This window comes from Tarenaya hassleriana, unplaced genomic scaffold, assembly GCF_000463585.1.
Source record: "Tarenaya hassleriana unplaced genomic scaffold, ASM46358v1 Cleome181, whole genome shotgun sequence".
NCBI classification, from domain to species: Eukaryota; Viridiplantae; Streptophyta; class Magnoliopsida; order Brassicales; family Cleomaceae; genus Tarenaya; species Tarenaya hassleriana.
The window spans coordinates 57,104-64,519 of record NW_010965226.1 but is presented as its reverse complement, the minus strand read 5'-3'; the positions used below and the strand labels follow the sequence as shown (position 1 = coordinate 64,519).

The 7,416-nt window shown below is 42.8% G+C and overlaps 1 protein-coding gene across 1 annotated transcript in view; it reads left to right on the top strand.

The window, feature by feature from the left end:
• Positions 1-7,416, top strand: part of LOC109116574 — a 70,105-nt gene that overhangs the window by 61,380 nt on the left and 1,309 nt on the right. The window lies entirely within an intron of this gene.

The window sequence follows — 7,416 nt, the reverse complement described above, 5'->3', positions numbered from 1 at the left end:
ACTGTTGGGTTTCGCTACGGGTTCCTAGCATGCGATCATATCGATCTAGGGTTTGGTTTACTAGGTTTCATGCAGCGGAAGGATAATCTAAACCTAGTCAAACGTCACACGCAACCAAAATCATCCGTAAAACCCCGACAGATCGTGTATATCACCGTAGGAATCGAATACTTACCTCTTTCCTGAAGATCTGAAAGTAGCGATCGATCCAGGGCCTGTTTTAATCACCAAGAGCTGAAAGTACAGCTCCTCTACACGTATCCACACCGACGGGAAGGATTCCAAACGTTTTTGGAACTGATCTGCTAGGATCTGTGAAGTATATGAAGTGGGATCTAATCCCGGGAGCTAGAACTATGAAAGAAACGATTTCTTCTGAGTTTTTGCTCTGTTTTAGGGTTCTTTTCGTCTGTCTTAGGTTGAGGACGGCGTCCAATACCCTTCTTATAAGATAGGAACCCTAATCCTTGTGAAAAGAGACTTTTTCCGAGTATTTTGACTCGGTCCGAGTCAGAACTCTGACTCGGTCGAGTCAGAACGAATCAGCCCAAGCCCATTGTCAACTCTTGACTCGGCCCATTTAGTATTGACTCGGTCCGAGTCAAAACTTTGACTCGACCGAGTCAAAACATCAGCCAAGCCCAAAACACTTTCTGGGCTTCGACTCGCACGGAACTGACTCGGTCCGAGTCAAGTACTGACTCGGTCCGAGTCAGAAGGCTGAAAACGTTCTGACACTCTGATTTGATCCGAAAACGGTTTTTCCGACCAAATCCAAGTCTTCCTTTCTGAAACTTCACATATAAGTCCATCCCTAATGGTGTGTGACCCTGTAGGCCCATTCGCAGTGGCAGCAGCCTCGAGAACCATTCCCGATCTCCAAGTCATGGTTAGCCTCTAGCAAGACGCCATGACCGCCCACGTTGAATTGAGTTAGAGGTGATCTAACCAAGGCAATAACAGCTCGAGTTCTGATCCTTTATCTCACGATATCATGTGTTGAACAAGGGCATGGTTTGAGCCACCCTTCAAGTTCAACCGCTTTCTCGTCTTTGTAAATCGACTACTAAAATAGATGCAACTTCATCTATAGCGTGGCCACGCATTTTCATAGTCCGACTTCCACGAGAGGGCCCAGCGATATCTCTCCTGTTAAGGAGGTGACAAGTCCCATATTGCATGTCTACTATCTCCATATGATTCGTGAACGTATCTGATCAACGCCGTTATAATCATCCGGTTAAAGACGACGTTTGACGCAGTCAAGACACGCCACTCCTCATATCAGATACTCTACACATCTCAGGTCTGAGGATCCAAGAACGAACCGCTGTATGAGATTCAAGTTATGACTCTGTCCATGTGACAATCTCATGCGATCATTATAGAATGATTCTAAACTCCCTGGTCAGTTATCATTGTGGGAACAATGATGAATTAAGACTAGCATGAGGTGTGATTGATGCATTGGATGCATATCACAATCATGGGTACTCGTTGTGAACGAGTGACTGGATGACCCGCATGAGATTGTCACATGGACAGAAAATATAAGAAACATGCCAATCATATAACGGGAATGTAACGCATTCATAAATCAATGAATCAATACAATGTCAAAATGTCATATCACGGAACATACTAGAGCATTACAACCAACAGAATAGATCTCGAAGAAGTTCGAGAACCACAAATAGTCGAAGAATCGAGTGAACAGGTCGAAACAGTTCGACCTGTATCACAAGTTGTTGAGACAACACCTACTAGTGAACCTCGGTGATCTGGTAGAATTCGCCAAGAGCCTACAAGATACGGTTTTCTTGTGACTGGAAACGACGAACTCATGTTGTTAGAAGAACATGACGAGCCTACGTCGTATTCAGAGGCTGTGGCGAGTTCCGATTCCGAGAAATGGCACCAGGCCATGGAGTCTGAGATGCAATCCATGTGCGACAACAAAGTGTGGACTTTGGTCGATTCGTTCAATGGTATTAAGACCATTGGATGCAAGTGGGTTTTCAAGAAGAAAACCGACATGGATGGCATCGTGCATACCTATAAGGCACGACTCGTCGCGAAAGGGTTTCGTCAGCTTCATGGTATAGACTATGATGAAACTTTTTCACCAGTCGTGATGCTTAAATCCATACGGATTCTGCTAGCCATAGCTGCGTATTATGACTACGAGATATGGCAGATGGACGTCAAGACCGCATTCCTTAACGGGAATCTACTCGAGGATGTGTACATGACACAACCCGAGGGCTTTGTCGATCCTAAGAGTCCGAGGAAGGTATGCAAACTTCAGAGATCCATTTATGGACCGAAGCAGGCTTCGAGGAGCTGGAAATCTTCGATTTGATGAGGCAGTCAAAACGTTTGGCTTCCTGCAAAACGAAGATGAGCCATGCGTTTACAAGAAGGTCCGTGGGAGCGCAGTAGTCTTCCTTGTACTTTATGTAGATGATATATTGCTCATCGGAAATGACATTCCTACCTTGCAAGGAGTAAAATCCTGGCTAGGATCGGTCTTTTCGATGAAAGACTTAGGAGAAGCCGCCTACATTCTAGGCATCAAGATCTATAGAGATAGATCGAGAAGGCTTCTTGGTCTAAGTCAGAGTACATACATTGACAAAGTCTTGAATCGGTTCAAGATGCAAGACTCCAAGAGGGGTACCTTGCCAATGGGACATGACGTGGCTCTTAGCAAAACTCAGTGTCCAAAGACACAGGATGAGCAAGAGCGCATGAATAGGATTCCATATGCCTCGGCAATTGGATCCATCATGTACGCCATGTTATGTACTCGGCCGGGTGTATCATATGCATTGAGTATGACTAGTAGATATCAGTCTACACCAGGTGAGGCTCACTGGATTGCGGTCAAGAACATCCTTAAGTACTTGAGAAGGACTAAGGATTTGTTCTTGGTGTATGGCGGATTGGAAGACGAGCTCGCTATAAGTGGTTATACCGATGCTAGTTTCCAAACCGACAGAGATGACTTCAGATCGCAGTCAGGTTACGTTTTCTGCCTAAACGGTGGGGCTATTAGTTGGAAGAGTTCCAAACAGCCAACCGTTGCAGATTCGACTACAGAAGCCGAGTACGTAGCTGCATCGGATGCAGCTAAGGAAGCTGTTTGGATCAGGAAATTCGTGGGAGACCTGGGCTTTATTCCTAGCATTGCAGATCCCATTGAGTTGTATTGTGACAACAATTGTGCGATTGCGCAAGCTAAGGAACCCCGGTCACACCAGAGATCCAAACACATACTCAGGCGATTTCACTTGATCAGAGAAATCATCGACAGAGGAGACGTGAAGATAAGCAGAGTGTCGACAGGTGATAATATTGCCGACCCATTGACGAAGCCTCTCCCTTCGTCAAAGCATGATGGTCATGTTAAGGGTATGGGGATTAAATGCTTGCAGGATAGATCATAGAGCATAGTGGGAGATTGTTGGTTGTAATGCACTAGGATGATCCATGATATTGTATTGATTCATTGAGTTATGAATGCATTATTTATCTGTTATACGATTAGCATGTTTGTTGTATTTCGACATCCTTGAATCATTAGAGAATGATTCTAAACTCCCTAGTCAGTCATCATTGTGGAAACATTATTGAATAAAGACTAGCATGAGGTGTGATCAACGCATTGGATGTAGATCACAATCATGGGTACTCGTTGTGAACTAGTGACTGGATGACCCGCATGAGATTGTCACATGGACAGAGTCATGACTTGAATCTCATACAGTGGTTCGTTTATGGATCCTCATACCTGAGATGTCTAGAGTATCTGATATGAGGAGTGACGTGTCTTGACTGCGTCAAACGTCGTCTTTAACCGGATGATTATAACGGCGTTGATCAGATACGTTCACGAATCATATGGAGATAGTAGACATGCAATATGGGACTTGTCACCTCCTTAACAGGAGAGATATCGCTGGGCCCCCTCGTGGAAGTCGGACTATGAAAACGCGTGGCCACGCTATAGATGAACTTGCATCTATTCTATTAGTCGTTTTGCCAAGACGAGAAAGCAGTTAAACTTGAAGGGTGGCTCATACCATGCCCTTGTTCAACATATGACATCGTGAGACAAAGGATCAGAATTCGAGCTGTTAATGCCTTGGTTAGATCACCTCTAACTCAATTCTAAATGGGTGGTCATGGCGTCTTGCTAGAGGCTAACCATGACTTGTGGTTCGGGAAAGGTTCCTAAAGTCACTACCACTTAGAATGGGCCTACAGAGTCACACACCAATAGGGATGGACTTATACGTGAAGAATACGAAGAATGGAAACAAGATTTGACCGAAACAAGCATGAAGAAAAGAGGTTTTCAGTGCGTTGGTCCGGAGCTGACCAAGTTTGGTCAGCCCCGGACCAAGTTTGGTCAGTCCAGGAGGTCCGGAAGCTCGGTCCGAGGTCATCTGTCCAGGTCTGGTCCGGCTGACTAAGAGTTGGTCAGCCGCTGACCAGACAGTGGGTCAGACGGACCGAGAAAAGACGAGTCGGACTGAGCTGACCAAGAAGGGTCCTGGTCCGGAGCTGACCACGCGTGGTCCGCCAGACCAAGCCTTCAGGTCAGCCGGTCCGTGAGCCTCAGACTAAGCTTGGTCCGGCGGACCGGGATCCGGAAAGTTTCCATAATTCGATTTTAGAGTTTTCTAAGCTTATTTAAGTTTGGGATTTCGTCCAAACTTAATTAAGGCCGACCTAAAAATTCAGAGAAACATTCTAGAACCCTAGAGAACCTGTTCTCTTCGATTTCTATTGTCCCAGGATTGGATCTCATCTCTTGAGTTACCCTTTTCTTCACTAATCCTAGCAGATTCGTTCCAAATCGTTTGGAATCCTTCCCGTCGGTGTGGATACGTGTAGAGGGACTGTAACTTCAGTCCTAGGTGATTTAGAACAGGCCCCGGATCGAAATAAACTTCAAGTCTCATCGAAAACGAGGTAAGTAACGATTCCCTCGGTGATATACATGATCTTACGGGTTTTGCGAGTTTGATTGCGTGTGACGTTTGACTAGGTTTAGATCTTTCTTCCGTTGCATGAAACCTAGTAAACCAAACCCTAGATCCATATGATCGCATGCTAGGAACCCGTAGATAACCCCAACACTCGAAACATTTTTAGAGTTCGTCAAAACACGGTAGGAGTGCATCGAAACATACTTTGAGTGCATCGAAATATTTTTCGAGTGCGTCGAAACATTTTTAGAGTACGTTGAAACATGTTTAGAGTGTATCCAAACATGTTTAGAGTGCATCAAAATATACTTAAAGAGCATCGAAACATATTTAGAGTGCATCGAAATATTTTTATAGTGCGTCGAAACATGTTTTGAGTGCGTCGAAACATGTTTAGAGTGCATCCAAACATGTTTAGAGTGCTTCGAAACATATTTAGAGTGCGTCCAAACATGTTTAGAGTGTATCGAAACATTTTTTGAGTGCGTCGAAACATTTTTGGATAGCATCCAAACATACTTAGTCTGCATCCAAACATGTTTAGAGTGTATTAAAACATTTTTAGAGTGCGACAAAATATATTGAGAGTGCATCGAAACATGTTTAGAGTTCGTCTAAATTTGTTTAGAGTGCACCAAAACGCGTTTAGAGCGTCGAGACATACTTAGAATGCATCCAAAAATGTTTAGAGTGTATCGAAACATTTTTAGAGTGCGTCGAAACATTTTTAGAATGCGTCGAAACATGTTTAGAGTGCATCCAAACGTGTTTAGAGTGCTTCGAAACATCTTTAGAGTGCATCGAAACATATTTAGAGTGCGTCGAAACATGTTTAGACGAACTAGAGTGCGTCCAAACACGTTTAGAGTGCATCCTAACATGTTTAGAGTGCGTCAAAACATGTTTAGAGTGCAACAAAATATGTTTAGAGTTTGTCAAAACATGTTTAGAGTGCCTCGAAACATACTTAGAATGCGTCGAAACATGTTTAGAGTGTATCCAAATATGTTTAGAGTGCGTCGAAATATATTTTGAGAGCATCGAAACATATTTAGAGTACTTCGAAGCATATTTAGAGTGCATCCAAACATGTTTAGAGTGCATCGAAATATTTTAAGAGTGCGTCGAAACATTTTTAGAATGCATCCAAACATAGTTAGTGTGCATCCAAACATGTTTAGAGTGTATTAAAACATTTTCAAAGTGCGACAAAATATATTTAGAGTGCGTCGAAACATGTTTAGAGTTTGTCTAAAGATGTTTAGAGTGCACCAAAACACGTTTAGAGCGTCGAAACATACTTAGAGTGCATTCAAAAATGTTTAGAGTGCATCGAAACATTTTTAGAGTGCGTCGAAACATTTTTAGAGTGCGTCGAAACATGTTTAGAGTGCATCCAAACGTGTTTAGAGTGCATCCAAACGTGTTTAGAGTGCTTCGAAACATCTTTAGAGTGCGTCGAAACCTATTTAGAGTGCGTCGAAACATGTTTAGACGAACTAGAGTGCGTCCAAACGCGTTTAGAGTGCATCCTAACATGTTTAGAGTGTGTCGAAACATGTTTAGAGTGCAACAAAATATGTTTAGAGTTTGTCAAAACACGTTTAGAGTGCGTCGAACACACTTAGAGTGCGTCGAAACATGTTTAGAGTGCATCCAAACGTGTTTAGAGTGCCTCGAAACATCTTTAGAGTGCGTCGAAACATATTTAGAGTGCGTCGAAACATTTTTAGAGTTTGTCTAAACATGTTTAGAGTGCGTCCAAACACGTTTAGAGTGCATCCTAACATGTTTACAGTGCGTCGAAACATGTTTAGAGTGCAACAAAATATGTTTAGAGTGCATCGAAACATTTTTAGAATGCGTCGAAACATATTTAGAGTGCGTCGAAACATGTTTAGAGTTTGTCTAAACATGTTTCAAGTGCGTCCGAACATGTGTAGAGTGCATTTAAACACATTTAGAGTACGTCCTAACACGTTTAGAGTGCGTTTAGACGCACTCGACACATGTTTAGAGTTCGTCAAAACATGGTTAGAGTGCATCGAAACATACTTAGAGTGCATCCAAACATATTTAGAATGCGTCGAAACATACTTAATTAGTGTTAAAGATGTTGAAGACAACATAGACGGCGGATCATCATCAGATGACCTGCACAACAAGGAACCTGCGAAATAAATGCAGGAGCTAACCATCTTGGTGCATTAATGTGAAGATATCATGCAGCACCTCTTTATCATACAAATCAAGTATTGAAGACATCACCTCATTAAATGCTTGTCATGCACACATGTAACAGCTAGTGCATTTAATTCTTTGTCTCTAAGCTGTCCTATAAATATGTGTAACCTCTCACATTATGAATAAGAAGAATCCTCTGTTCATTCTCTCTTCATTTTCGTCCTCACTTCATACT